Source organism: Schistocerca gregaria, chromosome 1 (assembly GCF_023897955.1).
Source record: "Schistocerca gregaria isolate iqSchGreg1 chromosome 1, iqSchGreg1.2, whole genome shotgun sequence".
Taxonomy (NCBI): Eukaryota; Metazoa; Arthropoda; class Insecta; order Orthoptera; family Acrididae; genus Schistocerca; species Schistocerca gregaria.
Window position 1 is genome coordinate 510,185,584 of NC_064920.1, and position 20,119 is coordinate 510,205,702.

The window sequence follows — 20,119 nt, forward strand, 5'->3', positions numbered from 1 at the left end:
ATTAATTAACGTTACACATCGTAATTGGCCGTCTTTGTTATTGCCGTGCCTGCCCGTCAATTCGTCGCACGCTTTCGTCCCAGCGTACAGCGGCGAACTGTCCCAGAATTCGAGTGTCTCTTCACCGACTCGGAACACACTAGGAATTAATTAGCAACTTCCAGGCGCGTAGGCTCGCGCTACGACGGAGAAAGCTAAGTGGCAGGGGGTGGTGACGTCATGGGGCGTAAAGGGCCAGCAGAACTCAGCAACGGTGACGTCTGCGGCACGCTAATTAGGAATGCCGCTGCTCTTATGACAACTGTGAATGGCCGCGCAGGGCGGACGCGCGGATTGTGGCGCCAGGACACTGATGGCGCGGCAACTCCCGGCGGAGGTTCCAGTCCTCCCGCCAGCATGGATGTGTGTGTTGTTCTTATCGTAAGTTAGTTTACGGTAGTTTAAGTAATGTGTAACTCTAGGGAACCATGACCTCAGCAGTTTGGTCCGTTAGGAATTCACGCACATTAGAATATTTGAAGAACTGTGAATGAGGTAGCAAATTTGTGTCCCGGAAAGATGCGAGCTTGCTGATACGATGAACGTCACTACATACAACATAAACACAAGGAAAAGATAGTGGAGAAAGTCAGATCCAAGCTGCTGAATAAAGTTCAGTGCTCGCGAAAAATTAAAGCTTGCCTACGAGATAAACATTACAGCAGATAAGATAATTACGAGGAAGCATTCGCGGATAAACTGAATTCTAATCGGCTGATATTACAAGGATTGAAGGATTTCTTTAGCATTTCGAAAGAACGTTTGTAAAGGAGGTGCTGTCAGACGATAAAAAACTAGGATCATATGAGGAAGAACATTATGTAATTTCCTGTTCTCTTTCGAACAATTGAAACATAATTTCGTTTCTAATACATTGCACATTTCCATTTCACAGAATCGACTTTCCTAATTTTGAGACGGGATACGTGGTGTATCGGATATCGCTGCAGATGTTTCTATTGGTGACAGAGGACGGTGTTCTTTACGACATTACAGCACTATTAACGTCATTTACCCACTAATAATTACAGGTATTATGGATCATACGTTTTTATGTTGGACACTATTTCCTAGCATACGTGGCAAGAACAAGCAATTAAGGCTTGTTTTCCTGTAGGCAGCAGGTCTGTTGTTGAAGGGAGGACGCTTGGACGCTAAACGAATGTCTACTGACAGGCTTAGTCCACTTTATGGTTCAGCTATGACCGTACCAAAAACATCAAGTCATAAAGTTTGTGACGTTTGGGTGGGACGATTGATGTAGAGAAAAAACAGCCAGCTCACTGATATGTGTACATATTAATGCAGCACATATAAAATATCGGAACATACACATGTTACACCTGTACACTTGCGTGATTAGAGGTATACTTCTATTTGGTTGACCAGCGGATAATGAGCGGTAATGCAGTAACCATAAAACATCGTCTTGGATCCGTCCAGCTGATTTTGTAATGAGTGCTGTTCTCAAACTACACCTTATGACAAAGATTTCAAAGTAAGAGCAACAACCTGCTGCTCATGGTAGAGAACACTTCAAAACATGGGAGCATCTCTGCAGCTTTGCGATACTTGGTTCAGTTCAGATATCGAAAATAGAACGGTAGATGTGAACAAAGCTTTCTTCAATTAAAGAGCTTCATTGCAGTTGATGATATATAACTGAGAAATAAATATAGGATAAGTTAGGTGTCAGGGTACATTCTGTGGTGTCACCGCCAGACACCACACTTGCTAGGTGGTAGCCTTTAAATCGGCCGCGGTCCGGTAGTATACGTCGGACCCGCGTGTCGCTACTATCAGTGATTGCAGACCGAGCGCCGCCACACGGCAGGTCTAGAGAGACTTCCTAGCACTCGCCCCAGTTGTACAGCCGACTTTGCTAGCGATGGTTCACTGACTTCTACGCTCTCATTTGCCGAGACGATAGTTAGCATAGCCTTCAGCTACGTTATTTGCTACGACCGAGCAAGGCACCAGTATCCGTACTATTGATATTGTGAACCATGTACAAAGAGCGACGTTCTCCATGAATGGATTAAAGTTAAGTATTCCACCAGCTACGTCCGTTTTTCTCAATTCTAATTCCCTTGTCATGTTCCAGACCTCACGCCAGCCTGTGTGAGCTGAGACGCGTGCATTTCGGCCTCCTTTAGAAAAACACGGTTGGCTCTCCTACCAACCACAACAGATTCTACAATATTTTTCCAAAGAAGCACCATATCATCTGACAGTGCCCAACTCCATTGTTACGTAGATGCAAGACGTAAATGATATTCTCTCTGTCCGCAGGATGCAACCGTTAGGACTCTCTGATGGATGCAATAATCAGGACTCGATGTTCCTGTGATCCACTTGGCCGCCATCTCCAGGTGCGAATGATGATCCTAATCTCACTGGAAACGGTGAACGGCAGTCCTTTTATACGGCATGGAAGGCCAAAAGTGCGTGTGCAAAGAATGGTGTCTCCTAGCGCAATGAATGTTCAGCGCAGCAATGGTGAAAGTTTGGCAGAAACAGTATATCATATTCCAAACTTAACCATTGTCTCTATAATGTTGTCTGTCAGTCTAATTTTGATAGCTTCCTTTAAATCTCAGTCTCAATTACAAGGGAAATTATATGTGTCTCGTCATACACCGACTTACCAAGGGACACTGAATGTTATATAGGCTCCCATTTTGGAAAACGTTTGGTATTATACCACGTCATTATAAGACACTGATGGGTCTAAACCGCCGACAATTCGATCGAGTTGCGTCCCGTTCAGAACGGTTAACTGCTGGATACCAGTGATACACATTGAGATGCCGAACGTCATGGGATAACGATATCCACATGTACAGATAGCGGTAGTATCGCTTACACAAGGAATAAGACGGCAGTACACTGGCGAGGCCGTCATATGTACTCAGGTGATTGACGTGGAAAGGCTTCCGACGTGATTATGGCCACAGGACAAGGAGTAACAGATTTTGAACGCCGAATGGTAGTTATAGCTAGACGCATCGGACACTGTTTCGGAAATTGTTAGAGAAGTGAATATTCCACTATTGACAGTGTCAAGGGTGCTTCAAGAGTACCACCTTTCAGCTATTAACTCTCACTACGGACAACGCAGTGGTCGACAGACCTCACGGAAAACCGAGAGCAGCAGCATTTACCTAGAGTGGTCATACAAGCAGCACTGCTTGAAATGATGGCAGAAATCATTTTGAGACGTGCGACGTACCTACCGCTTAGGACAGTGCTGCGAAAATTGGCTTTAGTCGGTTATGGCGACAGACGACCGTGGTGACAGCCTTCGTAAACAGCTCAATATAGCCATTAGCGACTATAAATTAGACTCTAGGCGGCTGGAAAACCATGGCCAGGTCAGATGAGTCCCGAATTCAGTTAGGATAAGGTTCCAGTGTGGCGCAGACTCCACGAAGCCGTGGACCCACGTTGTCAACATGGCACTGTGCAAGCTGTGTGGCCTGTGTTTTCATTGAATGCACAGGTTCCTCTGGTTCAACTGAACCTACCCCTGACAGAAAACAGTTGTGTCTGGCTACTTGGAGACTGTTGGCAGCCACTGATGGGCTTTATGTTCCCAAATAACGATGGAATTTTTATGGATGACAATACACCATTTTACCGAGCCACAATTGCTCAGGAGAACATTCTGAACAATTCGAGCGAATGATTTGGCCACTCACATCGTCGGGCCCGAAACACATCGAAAATTTGTAGGATATAATCTAGAGGTGAGATCATGCACTCTTGCGCAATTGAGGATGGCTACAGAGGTAATGATTCAACATTTCAACAAGGGACTTCAAACGATCTCTTGAGTCGAGGCCACGTCCAGTTATTTCATTATGTCGGGCGAAAGGTGGTCCAACATAATATTAGGAGGTACCCCATGACTTTTGCATTCTCACTTTATATTTTCTACTTTGGTTACCTCGTAGTAATCGAGGTCAGTATGTGCGGTATCGATGGACAATTTGAAGGGAGGCTACTGTCGAGAGAATGGCTGTACGATAGGCTATTGCCTGTGCTACTCTAGTAAATCATTAGTAGGCCACTCTCATTGGTGATTCGTAGGCAATAGGAAATCGGCAGACGTTGTCCGCCGGGCTGACATCGTTGGCAGCCTGGCCATAAGCAACCTGGGACACAACCAGAAGTCTGCTGTAGCTGAAGAACACCACAATGAATACAGATGTTCTACCAATTTTCTGGAACCTCGCGTTCTTGCTGAGCTGTCCTGGATGCAGCAATGAAACATAAGAGAGGCTATTGAAATAATTTGCGTCCGAACAGTATGAACAAGGATAATGGGCTTGCCCTGATGCAGGAAGAAGAAGAAAAAGAAGCAGAAGGAGAAGACATTTTAAGACGCGAGCGTATACAAATGCGCGTTTCGAATTTTGGAACTGTCTTCGGCAAAGCAACCACAAACAAAGTATATTTCACATAATGTCTTCGAAGAAAAACTAAGGGTGGAAAATCTAGAGAGCTTTGGTGTCGCCAGTACGTCGACCAACGATTTGGAAGATGTTGCCTTAAAGTATGATAACTTCCATATCCAAAAGAGGCGGTCTCCCATCTTACTGAATGATGTTATGTGTGAAATCCATATGAGGCTGTGATATCAGCCGTTACTGAAGCATGTACAGATTGTGAGGGTAATGGTGTGTAGTACCTGTAAGTGGTTGTTCTTTGGAGGGCAACAATGCCCAGAGGCGCTGAGGGTCGCAAGCAGAAGCAGTTGTTGAGAGGCTGTGGAAGGTGTAGGCTATGTGAGCCAAAGGCGGTTGCGTAGCGAAGGATTTATCTCTATGTTTAATAGTAGTGGCACACAGTGTGCTTATGTTTGTGCAGTGTGATCAAGGAAATAAATTAAATTTTACCTCTTCTTAATGTGTCTCCATCAGTTAGTACAACACCGTTGCATTTAACAATGAACTAAGTCTCGATATACACGGTCAACTACAACAGTAGGATTGTAACATAATAATGATTAATTAACCCACATAATCTCGAAGGAGTAGGGAGCTTATAAGATGAATAATTGTTTAACTCAGTGAAGAAAAGAGAACCGCACAACTTTTATTGCGACATTGTACAGAGCCCACTAATCATTGGCCACTCCCCGTGATGTACCATTACCTAAAAGTGACCAGATTATACTTTACCCTATCTACAGACATCCTGTTTCTTCGAACCGTCAATATCCTCTGCGAATATTGTTGATATTTAGAAGTGCTTGACTGTACCGCTAACGAAATGTACTCTAGATTGGAATGCTAGTACGACAGCTGTTAAATCGTAACACGAAGAGTGCTGTCCATATAAAAATCCTACATTTTTGGTTATTTCACGTATCTTTTCCCTTAAGTTTCACTGCACTACACTAACGTCTTGAGTAACAATCGAAATTTTTGGAGGTCCCTGTTACGTTCTGTGCGATTCTTATCGGTGTATCAGAATTCATAAAATGATTATAGCCGTTTGCCATTTGGTTTGGCACCAAAGAAAGGGAGTGAGCGGCTGAAATACATGATATTAGCCATAGATGCCTACACACCGCACCACACTTCTGCGAGCATATCATATTGATTGGTCCATTCCTCTCGTTATTTAAGCAAATCGGCCACTAGATCTGGTAGTCTTATGTAAACAAACTAGTGTAATTTGTAAACCCAACAAAAAGAAACCACTCACCTGCCCATTCAGTAATCTTTATTTACGGTCAAATTAATGACTAAATGCTTTTATCTCAATGACTGTAATGTAAGCAAACCACTGATTTGGCTTTGAATTTATATATAAACAAAATACATAAATGTACCGTGTTAAACAATTAATACAGTGTGATACTTAAACAAGCACTCTGATATCTTCCATTAAACAATTATTACAGGGTAGCAAATACGCTCTTAGCTACACATCCGATCTATGTTTAAGTGTAAGGAACTGATCCTTTCATTGTTAGTAAATTACAAGCAATATCACTGTCACCCAACAGGAGTCTAACACCATTGCATTGTTGATAACTTGTAAATAACATGAGAAATCCAGGTAATGATATATCTACACATGCAAATCCACACGTCCACCCACCACCCATATGTGTGTGTGTGTGTGTGTGTGTGTGTGTGTGTGTGTGTGTGTTTGTGTGTGCACATCACCACTGCCTCCAGAAGGATATCCTCTTTATCACCTCTGTAATGAATCTTCTGACATTGCCACAACCAATAGCCCTGTAAGGGAGTAGTACTGCTATGAATGCGTGTGCCATGGGTGAATATGGTTCAAATGGTACAAATGGCTCTGAGCACTATGCGACTTAACTTCTGAGGTCATCAGTCTCCTAGAATTTAGAACTAATGAAACCTAACTAACCTAAGGACATCACACACATCCATGCCTCAGGCAGGATTAGAACCTGCGACCGTAGCGGTTGAGTATGAAGACAATGAAACCAATTTCTAAAGCCCAGAGCATAGGCCCACAATCTCTCAGACGCCCTGCAGGCTGCACGCTGCCGCAGGGACTACCAGTCTTGCAATGTATGAAAATCCTCTGAGAAAAGCATATTAACAAAACTATGTTTCATTACAAAATTATCTGAGCTAAGCACTTGCATGAATTTGTTTCCTTCCTAGGGCGTAAGGGGACAAACATGCATATGCACTTGCCTAACCCCATCATCATATGCTTGCCTGGAACAAAGGTTTCCTGTCTCGACACATCATGGACTTCTTCCTACATCCCATTTCCTTTGTACAGTTATCTCTCCTCAACATTTCCGCATCTCATCACGCACTACCAGGTTTTGTGACACGTTGGGTAGCGTGGTGTTTGGGGAAGGGAGTGGAGCGACTGTCGAGTGGAGCACACGTCTTACAGAGCTCGCTCTCAATCGTATTGCCATCTTAGGGGTGTCTCTCCTTCCGAAGTGTTGGTTCACGCAAAATTGTCGTGCTGCGAGTTGCAATGGAACCAAGTTGCACCTTGACAGATTCGCATTTTGAAGTTTAGAGTTACTCCTCGCCAGTACACTTTCGAGAGCGAAGCCTGCGGGTGAAAATTGTGAAACTGTGGTGTTGGCGTCCTGAGTCGTCCTTGTCGCGCCCCTATCTTTTCTTGCCGCTCCAGGTCATCCTCCCTGCTCCTTGCTCCCTGCTACTGCTCCAGGCGTTTGGTTTTAACAAGCCAGGACCTGTTGCAGTACATGGTGACCCGCGTTTCTTGAGGTTTAGGGCTGGCTGTGATGTGGATACATGAATTATAGAGGTAGGGACCAAGCATCAACCAATGTCCCATGGTAGCTCCACAAAAACTCATACGACCAGCATGGCTATAACGAATCCTTCGAGGACCTTCTGAAAATCAGACCATTGTGCGTTATTCGCACGAGTGCCTGGAACCAGAATAAAGCGGCGCATACAGCATTTAAACACAGAGACTGGGCTAGGCCAGTGTCGGTACGAGAGTAGTTAAGGTTCGGACTCAGACTAGTTCAAAAAATGGTTCAAATGGCTCTGAGCACTATGTGACTTAACTTCTATGGTCATCAGTCCCCTAGAACTTAGAACTACTTAAACCTAACTAACGTAAGGGCAACACACAACACCCAGCCATCACGAGGTAGAGAAAAATCGAACCCAGGAACCCGGGACTCAGACTAGTGTAAGAAATCAAACGCTGACTGGGAATCACAAGGGATACGAAGAGCAAGGGAATGCAAACGTACCATCCTGCAAGATGTAGACACGGAAGGAAGTAGACAAACCTCTTAGCGCTCCTAGAAAATAACACTGTGACTTACAACAATGATGCGTGAAATGCGTAGGTCCTCACCTCATCAGTCTTTGAGAGAAATGGTCGACCGATACCCTCACATGCGTGAATTGCAAAGCCTCCACCTGACGAATTACTGAAGCTGCGAAGTCTACCAAAGGCTACTGCAACACCAAAAGGAGCGGAAACCTGGCAATGCCGCAGTTTCCGGGACTGTGGCCAAGTCGGGCCGTGGAGTGTTCCCTCCAGTTCCACTACCAACATATCCCCTCCGGCGATCCCAGAAGCAAGTCCGCCCCACTACTGGATCCCAAGCCCCTCAGGCGCCAACAAGTGGAGACGAAGCTGCCATTATAGCTCAAATTGCCACACCAGCGACACCCCACATTGCACAGAAGCCGCACCAGAGGCATTAGTGACTGTCAGGAATTTCCGTTGTCTGCTGAAGGAATGGAGAGAGATTAAGTAGCTGTTCATAGAGATAAACTTGAGTACAATGGCGAAAAAAATATAGAGAGATGCCCACTGCAGTATGCGCAGAAATAGACCGGTGATCAAAAGTCACTTTTTTCTGTGGTTTCTTATAGAAAGCGGACTTACCGTAATTTAAACTAGAATGCCCATGGGCTTCCCCAGAAAGCCTTTCAGTCATAATCCTCTCTAGATCGGCACGCCAGAGATGTCACTTGCATGATGGAGACGAATTGAAAGGTATGTGCTGAGATTCGATCAGGATAGAGCCAGTGAAAAATGTCGATAGTTCCCAACCGCAAGGTTGGACGAGTAGTACATCTTCGAGTAGTAGGATCTTTGACAGATAACACAGCTAGATGCATGCGGTAAAAGTTTGAGTAGTGGTGAGGAAATGCGCAGAGACAGCAGACGTGTTTCGAGTCGGAGCTAAATGCCTGCAGGAAGCAGCCGGGTCGTGACAGCAACAAAGTAAGAATTGGCGCTACGCACATAATAAGCTATATATTGAGCGAAACTCGGCACATACCTGAGGAAACTAGAAAGAATAATTAATAAAATAGGATTTCTCTCGTTAAATAATGTCTAAACGCTAGTTAGAAATCCCATTGTTGATGCAATAAGCGTTATGTAAAACTTTCTGTAAATCCATGCTTTTTTTTTAGTTTTTCACATGTGCACTAAAAGTTTGAACAATAAATATTTTTCAGATAAAATTAGAGTTTCATCTCACACCTTATGTAGTTCTCTGCATCCTGTGCTTGCATTGAACCAAAAGGTACATTAAAATTCCGATGAGTAAAGCTAATAATTTCATTTATCAGAGTAAAATAATCTATATGCCATTGCACAGTTGGCAAACTATTCAGATTAGGACAGAATTTTTATTAAGTAACAAACGGGGCCAAAATGAGTAAAGTTGTCTAGAATGACAATTTTATGCCATTGCACTAATGCTGAGTTGAACATATATGTTTTATTATCGGCTAAACGGTAAGGGGTGCACGAACTAAGTCCACAGACGCAGATAGATACAGGTTGGTGACTTTCATTTATTTTTTACCACTAAAGTTTCATGCAGTCAGATGTGTATTTTGAGTATTAATTTTCCAACAGTATTTTCATGCAGTCAGATGAAGTTCAGTTCAGTTAAATACTCAGTCAGATGCAAGTTTGATTAAAGACTAAGGCAGTGACATGCAGTTCAGTCTAGTTGAAATTGAGAACTTTTATTAACAACACTTTCAGAATCTGTTGCCTGAATTCGAAGCACGAAAAATTGGTCTACTCCGCTTAAAATGACAGTATGAAGAGATTTAGAAGATTTACTGAAGGAAATCCCTCTCTGTCTAATCGATGCTGACGTATTACTTATATCCCATTCAAAGCAGATATCCCAGATGTATTCCTGTGCAAGGGCCTGCCTTGCAGAGCTGCAGCAACAATTCACTATGAGGTGACTTCAGACCACAGCGCAGTGGTCGTGGAGTGTGCCAATGTTGAGGGACAATTCCCTAATATATCAAAAATAACGTACGGCACTAATGGAGAAAATGGTAACACCCTGGCAGGACACCACAAGAATACATACGAGTACCGCAGATACGGAATGGAAGAGAAGTGCATTCGGCTGTCGAGTATGTGACAAAGGTCCTCCAGACTGTACTCGAGAGAGAGACGCAGGCTCACTACCAGACCTGGTGCCACGGGAATGATAGGCAGAGCGTGAGGGGGGATTGGTAGACATATCGCGTTCCTGCGGATCGTCGCCTACTTAGGCGGCTAGAAGCCCAGGAAAAGAGAACGTTACAAGAGGACAGGGGACTCAGTTGGGAAGAAAAGCTCAGAGACGCCGAGCATCACATGAGCCAAGTGTGGAAGATTACGAAAGCTCTGAATGCAACGACCTGGGAAGAAAGGGCACTCCGAGAAGAAAATGGATTCGTATACACGTAACGTGTATCCACAGGACATGTGGCTTGTAGTTGAAGAAGTGTCATGATGATCTCTCCATTGGCAAAACATTCCAGAATAGTCCCCCATTCGGATCTCCGGGAGGAGACTGCCAAGGGGGAGGTTACCATGAGAAAAAGATTGAATAATCAACGAAAGGATAACGTTCTACGAGTCGGGGCGTGGAATGTCAGAAGCTTGAACGTGGTCGGAAAACTAGAAAATCAGAAAAGGGAAATGCAAAGGCTCAATCTAGATATAGCAGAGGTCAGTGAAGAGAAGTGGAAGGAAGACAAGCATTTCTGGTCAGATGAGTATAGGGTAATATCAACAGCAGCAGAAAATGGTATAATAGGTGTAGGATTGGTTATGAATAGGAAGGTAGGGCAGAGGGTGTGCTACTGTGAACAGTTCAGTGACCGGGTTGTTCTAATCAGAATCGACAGCAGACCAACACCGACAACAATAGTTCAGGTATACACGCCGACGTCGCTAGCTGAAGATGTATGAGGATATTGAAAGGGTAATGCAGTATGTAAAGGGGGACGAAAATCTAATAGTCATGGGCGACTGGAATGCAGTTCTAGGGGAAGGAGTAGAAGAAAAGGTTACAGGAGAATATGGGCTTCGGACAAGGAATGAAAGAGGAGAAAGACTAATTGAGTTCTGTAACAGGTTTCAGCTAGTAATAGAGAATACCCTGTTCAAGAATCACAAGAGGAGGAGGTATACTTGGAAAAGGCCGGGAGATACGGGAAGATTTCAATAAGATTACATCATGGTCAGACAGAGATTCCGAAATCAGATACTGGATTGTAAGGCGTACCCAGGAGCAGACATAGACTCAGATCACAATATAGTAGTGATGAAGAGTAGGCTGAAGTTCAAGACATTAGTCAGGAAGAATCAATACGCAAATAAGTGGAAGTTCTAAGGAATGACGAGATACGTTTGAAGTTCTCTAACGCTATAGATACAGCAGTAAGGAATAGTGCAGTAGGCAGCACAGGTGAAGAGGAATGGACATCTCAAAAAAGAGCCATCAAGGAAGGTGGGAAGGAAAACATAGGTACAAAGAAGGTAGCTGCGAAGAAATCATGGGTAACAGAAGAAATACGTCAGTTGATTGACGAAAGGGGGAAGTACAAACATGTTCCGGGAAAATCAGGAATACAGAAATACAAGTCGCTGAGGAATGAAATAAATAGGAAGTGCAGGGAAGCTAAGACGAAATGGCTGCAGGAAAAATGTGAAGACATCGAAAAAGATATGATTGTTGCAAGGACAGACTCAGCATACAGGAAAGTCAAAACAACCTTTGGTGACATTAAGAGCAACGGTGGTAACATTAAGAGTGCAACGGGAATTCCACTGTTAAATGCAGAGGAGATAACAGATAGGTGGACAGAATACATTGAGAGCCTCTATGAGGTTGAAGATTTGTCTGATGTGACAGAAGAAGAAGAAACAGGAGTCGATTTAGAAGAGATAGGGGATCCAGTATTAGAATCGGAATTTAAAAGAGCTTTGGAGGACATACGGTCAAATAAGGCAGAAGGGATAGATAACATTCCATCAGAATTTCTAAAATCATTAGGGGAAGTGGCAACAAAACGACTATTCACGTTGGTGTGTGGAATATATGAGTCTGGCGACATACCATCTGACTTTCGGAAAAGCATCATCCACACAATTCCGAAGACGGCAAGAGCTGACAAGTGAGAGAATTATCGCACAATCAGCTTAACAGCTCATCCATCGAAGCTGCTTACAAGAATAATATACAGAAGAATGGAAAAGAAAATTGAGAATGCGCTAGGTGACGATCAGTTTAGCTTTAGGAAAAACTAAAGGCACGAGAGAGGCAATTCTGACGTTACGGCTAATAATGGAAGCAAGGCTAAAGAAAAATCAAGACACGTTCATAGGATTTGTCGACCTGGAAAAAGGGTTCGACAATATAAAATGGTGCAAGCTGTTCGAGATTCTGAAAAACGTTGGGGTAAGCTATAGGGAGAGACAGGTCATATACAATATGTACAACAACCAAGAGGGATTAATAAGAGTGGACGATCAAGAACGAAGTGCTCGTATTAAGAAGGGAGTAAGACAAGGCTGTAGCCTTTCGCCCTTACTCTTTAGTCTGTACATCGGGAAGCAATGATGGAAATAAAAGAAAGGTTCAGGAGAGGAATTAAAATACAAGGTGAAAGGATATCAATGATACGATTCGCTGATGACATTGCTATCCTGAGTGAAAGTGAAGAAGAATTAAATGATCTGCTGAACGGAATGAACAGTCTAATAAGTACACAGTGTGGTTGGAGAGTAAATCGGAGAAAGACGAAGGTAATGGGAAGTAGTAGAAATGAGAACAGTGAGAAACTTAACATCATAATTGATGGTCACGGACTCAATGAAGTTAAGGAATTCTGCTACCTAGGCAGTAAAATAACCAATGACGGACGGAGCAAGGAGGACATCAAAAGCAGACTCGCTATGGCAAAAAAGGCATTTCTGGCCAAGAGAAGTCTACTAGTATCAAATACCGGCCTTAATTTGAGGAAGAAATTTCTGAGGATGTACGTCTGGAGTACAGCATTGTATGGTAGTGAAACATGGACTGTGGGAAAACCGGAACAGAAGAGAATCGAAGCATTTGAGATGTGGTGCTATAGACGAATGTTGAAAATTAGGTGGACTGATAAGGTAAGGAATGAGGAGGTTCTACGCAGAATCGGAGAGGAAAGGAATATGTGGAAAACACTGATAAGGAGAAGAAACAGGATGATAGGACATCTGCTAAGACATGAGGGAATGACTTCCATGGTACTAGAGGGAGCTGTAGAGGGCAAAAACTATAGAGGAAGACAGAGATTGGAATACGTCAAGCAAATAATTGAGGACGTAGGTTGCAAGTGCTACGCTGAGAAAAGGAATTCGTTGCGGGCCGCATCAAACGAGTCAGTAGACAGATGACTCCCCCCCCAAAAAAAAAAATGTTCTTCGTATTTACGAGTGATTAGTAAGCTTCTTTGTTAGACCCAACCCCACATCTTTGATAGTTACATGGCTCTTGCAAGAGGTAGGTGGTCCTTACCCCCACAGTGTTTTTTTCCGGATAGCAACCACTTCTGGTTGAATTCGATTCAGCAGAATGGCAGAGGAAAGACGTATTGGCAACATCGCCGGTGTCACAGTTTCGACTCACGTCCAAGATGATGAGGGTGATAGGCGGGAGGAATAATAATAGGATCAGTGGCTCAGTGAGGCAAGAGCGGCCACGCACGTACCTGACCCTGAAACGAACCGGGTCCCTTACCTAAAACACCACTTCCCCCTGTTGTAGTCACATACCTCACTTCCATATACAGCTAATCCCTCTCCTTTACCTGCTTTACAACCACTTAGAGAACTGCTCAGGTTGTAACCCAAACCCCATCCATCCGCAAAGATACAGACCAATTTCACGCTTGTGCATCCTACGGAAAGTACTGGAATGCCTTATCGACATAAACCTTAAAAATTACCTGAGTGAAAATGACAGAATTGCCCCCAAGCAGTTTGGCGTCAGTCCCAAACACAGAGTGATCGATTGATCTCTGCATCTGGTAGAACACACATGCAAGTCGAGGGATAGGAAACGGCCCAGGAGCTGTACTTCTCGACATCGAGGAAGCGTTTCATAAAGTCTGACATGATGGCTTCATTTTCTAGTTATCCCAGTTAGACAGTCTAGGCCACATAATGCACATGTCTGGCTCGCTCCTGGCGGGGAGGAAATACTCAGTTATTAGCAGCAAACGTGTTAGTACGATCAGGGATGCCGTGGCCAGGGTCCACAGGCCTCGGTTCTGGATCTCACACTAAACTCACTGTAAACAAAAGATGTGCCACAACTGGCAGGAAATAGCTAGTATGGTACGCTGACGACACGGTGGTTTACAATAGTAGTAACTGCCTCAGCTTCAGTCCCAGGAGGCCACCTAAATGAAATCGTTGAGTGGGGCAAAATCTGGAAAATTAAAATAGTTCCAGCAGCTATCATGTTCACCAGAAAGTTAATCTCCGAAGAAGGTAGATTTCCTTGCACGGAAGAAACATCGAGTGGAACGGTAAATAGTCTACGTAAGGTAGACAACTAACTGACATTCGTCAAATTGATAAATAGCGCCTATAGTAGGGGGCTGTGCTCCACAAGCGTGATGGTCTGAAATTTTGCAGATGATGGCAGATAGCCATTTGCACGAACTTCAGACACTGAAAAACAGTACCCTTCTTTACCACGGAAGACGCAGACCGATACAAACCCAACACGCACATTACAGACTTTTGAAGGCGAACTGTCGATGCTGACATACATCAAAAGAAAGTCAGACAAACTCTGTGAGAGGACTGCAGCTTCAATCCATGGTCTAATCCATTAGTCAAGCACACAACACCCGACACTTCAGATAAATTATCTCTGCATTAATCAGGCAAGTACAGGTACACAGCTGCGTAAACACCAGAACAAAAGCCCTCTTCAATCAATGATTCAGCCATACTACAAGTCATACAGGCAAAGCCCTGTGGTACTTCTTGACAAAAAAAAAAAAAAAAAAAAAGAAATAGCGATAATGCTGCAAGACGCTTATTCTACAGGTATCATATGAAGATGGTGAGGTACACTGCCGAAATATGCTACAATACACTCGATTGCATCTGGTTGAAAACCTGAGAAATGTACAAACAGTCGATTCTCAAGGAAAGCTTAAGATCACACTCCTTATTTATTCTTACATGCATGAGTAACCATACAGTTATTCACATGTCATAAACTGAAAACGTTGCAATGTTAATGCTGTAAGAATGAATGAATAGCGGTCAAGATCAGTTTTTAGCTGTTAAACTGCGGTTCTTTCTGTGGATGTAGAGTTAGGTTGCCTGTTGAGGGATTTGGGGAATGAACTTGATACAAGGTTTGAGGTTAAGAAATTCTGGAATCTTAACAGGGGGTGATTTGGGGGCTGTGGGGGTGGATTGCTGTTCGATGGAGGAGTGAACTTAATTACACAGGGTTCAGTATTGGTCTGTGGTTGAGTCTGACTGGTAGGGTAGGTGGGGCAGAAATGTTGTCATTGTAGGGACTGGGAGAAGGAGAGATGGTTTTTAACATGTCCTGCATTACTTAATTGGTAGTGGCGCAAAAACGTGAGGCTTTTGGAAATGACTGATATTTTTGTGAGTCAAAGGGTTCTGGAGGAAAGTTTCTTTGCTGTGTTACGGGTCTGTTTAGGTTTTGGGTTCTGCATCGCGGTGAGACTGAGTTTTTAAGGGTGGAATAAGTGTAGTAGGTCGGAAGACTGTGTCTGTCTGCTGTGAGGGGATGTAGGGGAGGTTTGGATGTTCTTGTCGAGGTGGTGGGCAGTGGTACTCCAAGGCGTGAATATTAAGTGAGCAGGGTGAGAAGGTGTTTGAGGTGGTATAGTGCATGTTATTCTAGTTCCTTGCAGTGCGAGAGTTTCAATGTATGTTATGGGATTAAGGAATTTGGGTTTGCATATTAGAAGTTTGAGGATGAGGGGAAGCTGCTGCAAAGATGTTTCATCTTGGTTGATATGGTTTTGCAGGTGAAGACTGGCGGAATATGAACTGGTGGGGGTCATTGTGGAAAGAGGGGAGGCAGCGAGAGAATGGTAAATTTGTAGTAAGGCCATTAGGGGGATTCCATAAGCAAATCAACAACGCAGGAACAATATGTGGGACTGGGTTCTAGCTAGGGACAAGGAAATTTTCTGCATTGACATAGATGGAAGGATCAAGTATCCATGGTGATGGAAAAAATCGGACAAATTATGGAAATAACGTAGAATTATGTTCGAAAGTTTTCGCAATAATACACTGAAATACTGTAGAAAATTCAAGAGACGGATGAAATGGATGCAAGAGGGGGAACAATATGACGTCTCGAAGAGTCAACGATATCTAAAGGCTAACGTGTCCTACCCTTGGAATAACTTCCGCACGCCCTTGAAAATGTTTTAGAAGTCCTGCATGCACAATTGTCGTTATCGTTGGCAACGGAATCATAACATTTACTGGCGACTTACTTTCTACCTCTTGGTATGGCCTCTGATGCTCTGTAAAAAGTTCTTTCCCTTTCGCTTTGGCGTATATGAAGCTGATAGCATCATCAGGTGACGAACCTATGGCATTCTTACTGTACAGCCGACTGCTTCTTCCTGTTTCTCCTGTGCTTGTGTATTTGCCGTATGTACTCTGTTCCAAATTTCCCTAATCACTCAGGCAAATTACTTAATAGGCACTCCTGCCCTCCCTTTCTTCGTTTAATATATCGAAGATTGATGGAATTTTAGGACCATTTACTACTGCATCTGGCCATAACCCTGTACTCACGTGCTGTTCTGAGTTGTAGGTTGAGACGACATTCTTCATATAGACATCCCACTTTGTGTGATCTGTCTCAACATAATCTCCAATCATATTTCCGACTGTCCTACGCACTCTTTCAGTTGCTCCATTGGGTTATGGATGGGAAGGACTCGTCCTTCGCATTCAGTAAATTACACAATTCCTTGAACAGATCGGAAAATTTTTGCAGTTTGTGGTAAGGTCTTATGGGACGAAACTGCTGAGGTCATCAGTATGAAGCTTACGTACTACTTAATCTAACTTGAACTAATGACAACACACAACTATGCCCGAAGGAGGACTCGAACTTCCGACGGGGGGGAGCCGCGCGGACCGTGACAAGACGCCTCAGACCTCGCGGGTACACTGCACGGCTTGAATAGACCGGGCATGAAGTTCGTTCCATGGTGTGCTGCTCTTGTATCAAGCACTCCAAACTTCAGTATCCAGTTATTTGAAAGCATTTGTGCCACTGTTTCTGCTTCCTTGTTTGGCATTGCGACTATTTCTACATATTTTCAAAGCTAATGTATGATTTTGAGCGTGTACTTGTTCCATACAGTGGATCTGAAACATCAGTGCATAGAAATTCGAATCTTGCTCATGCTTGAAGTAAAGTCTACAATGGTACTCTTGTTCGACACAAATCCCTTCTCTACATGCTCTGTATGCAATTTCAATCAAACTGATACATGCCGTCTGCCCGTTCCTCCACCAGTACCTTTCCGCCACACATCTGTTGGTAAATGCCCAATCTCCATGACCTGCCAATATGTGATCATGAGCCATTTGTAGCACTCTATCCCTCTGCTTCACTGGTGCACTGCCTTTGGTCACTACTTGGTTTCTCTGCATAACAACTCATCCTGCATACAAAACGATGACAGCTTAAAATACTTCCTACATTCGTTATTCGTTCCCTCTGCAGTTGGCTATTCCTTATGCTCAGTACCCCCAGTATGTAATACTGCTACTTTTCTACTTAAGCCATCTGCATTTCCGATCTTCCTCCCAGAATTATGCATGATTTCAAAATAAAGTTCAGTCTCTCTATCCGTCGTGTCAACGCACTAGAAAGATCCTTTAACCTCAACAACAATTGTAGTGCCGCATGATCTGTTAACACCCTAGTTCTTCTTATGGTACAAATAGGTAGGGCGTAACATCTCTTTCTCTATTATGGAATAATTTCTTTCTGCGGTATTTAGTTGTCTTGATGCGTAAACTAATGGGTACTCTATGCCTTGTACCTCTTGCGACAACAAACAGCCACGTGCGTGGTTTGATGCATCACATGATATAACAAATGCTATATTAAAATCTGGACGTACCACTGTAGAAACAGCAGTATGGGACTCTATGTTAAAGTGTCTTTTAGCTCGTTAAAGACAGCTGGAACTCATCAGACCACACAAATTTTGTACACTTTTTTAACAACTATATCGATATGTGTTGTCGCCTAGAAATGGAAAAAGTGCTAAACAAATATTTTCTTCCATATAGAATAACGCTGTTCCATATCACTCCAATGCACCATTATGTCATTGAGATACACTAAGCTTTGCCATGGTTTTAAATCTTTGAATACTCCATCTAACAATCTCAAAAGTTGCAGGTGCATTTTCGAACCGACTGGCAGTCTTCTGAATTTGTAGTGTCCCTAGGATCGGGAAAAATCTGTTTTGTGTTGATCGTGCGGTGCAATCTCTACTGCTGGTAGCTACTCCTTAAATCCATTGTTGAAAAATATTTGCATTACCATAAATGATGCAATGTTTCTATGACGTTTAGCAAACGGCAGGCAATCATTGTGGTTTTAGCATTTACATGTCTGTAATCACAGCGGATCCTACATTTTTGTGCGCCAGCCTTTGTCTCTTTTGGCACATTGATTATTCCGGCTCCAATAGATTATTAATTTCTTCAGTTATTCCACCTTTCAGTTATTGATCGATAAGTTGCTCCAAAATTGGCTGTATGTACGTAGGTATTCTGTGATTCATTTCCCACTGGTATGCAGTGCTATGTAATACGTTAGATGGTAATGGCCTTTATGGAAAAATTAAATTCTTAAATTCCAAAAGAAATTTTTCCATCCGTTCACTATTGTTCTCCTCTAGGTGTTAAGCATTTCCTCGTAATTCAGCGTCAATGGTGTCCAGCGATCGTTCATGACTGACACCACTCATATTCCATTCTTCTTCCTCCAGGATATCCATATTAAAGATTGACTACCCCTTTGTTAATCTAATGTTACCCCTTTGTTAATCTAATGTCCTCTGCGTTAAAGGTATCTATGAAAACAGGTACCTTCTTTTCACTCTTTCTTAGTTATAAGTGTACAATACTTCTCTTAACTATGCAACGCACGTAATATAATACCTCATTCTCTTCCGAATGTTTCACCACACAAAAGATCCTACAGACAAGCTAGACTCAGCACTGACCCAAAGTGATTTCCCAGTATACCATTAGGTGCATAATATTGCGAATCATGTCTTAGTGTCATTCGCATTTTAATGTTTCTCTTTCGTTGCAGATTCTCCTTACGACATTGCTACGCTAGCAATCACTTCAGGTATGGAAGTTCCTTTCATCAAGTTTCACCATATGTTGCTGAAGATCAGTTAAGGCACAAAGCTGATATCAGAAATCGAATCTTAGAACCCTGTCACAGCCCTCACTCAAATGTGCCACAATTTTCACACATCGTTGAAACTGAACAATATCTAGGAAAATGTGAATGTCCACCAATGCTAATGGAGTGAAATCTTTACACCCCATTCCATGCAGTCTGTGATGTGGTGGGTGCCTTTGCTTTCGTTTCACCATATCATTACGGGTGACCAAAACATATGCCCCTGTGCCTAATAATATCCAGCAACCCTTTTTTCCTACTATTTCTTTAATGCACAATCCATCTCCGCGTAGGATTTCGTAGCATTCAGTCTTACTGGGAACGGGTGCAGGCTGGCACTTAACCCGGCGTGAATGAGGTGAGAAATCGTTACACCAACTGTGAGATTGGTATGAGATACCCGAAACTCTGATGAAGAATTTTTGATACTATAATCGTGTATTAAGTGCTTTTTTTAAATTTTGTATATGAATAATGGTGTCTATTAAACAAGGTGACTAGGCAAAATACTATACATAAGATATACAGCCCTTCTTTGGGTAAAATAATGAAGTGTCTCTATTTTCTAAGAAAAAGTACAAGATTCAGAAGTTTAACAGCATTTTACACAAAATTCGAACAAAATTACAGTTTCTCTGAGTAATTAACATAATGATATTATCTTCTAATAACTTTTACCCTAGGAGAATTGGTAATAATATTCTCTGAACAAATACGAATGCTTTTTCTAGCACAATCGTTCATCTATTTTGTACCGTCTTTGGGTGTATAAAACTCCCATGTACTTCAGGTAACTGACTAGGAGCC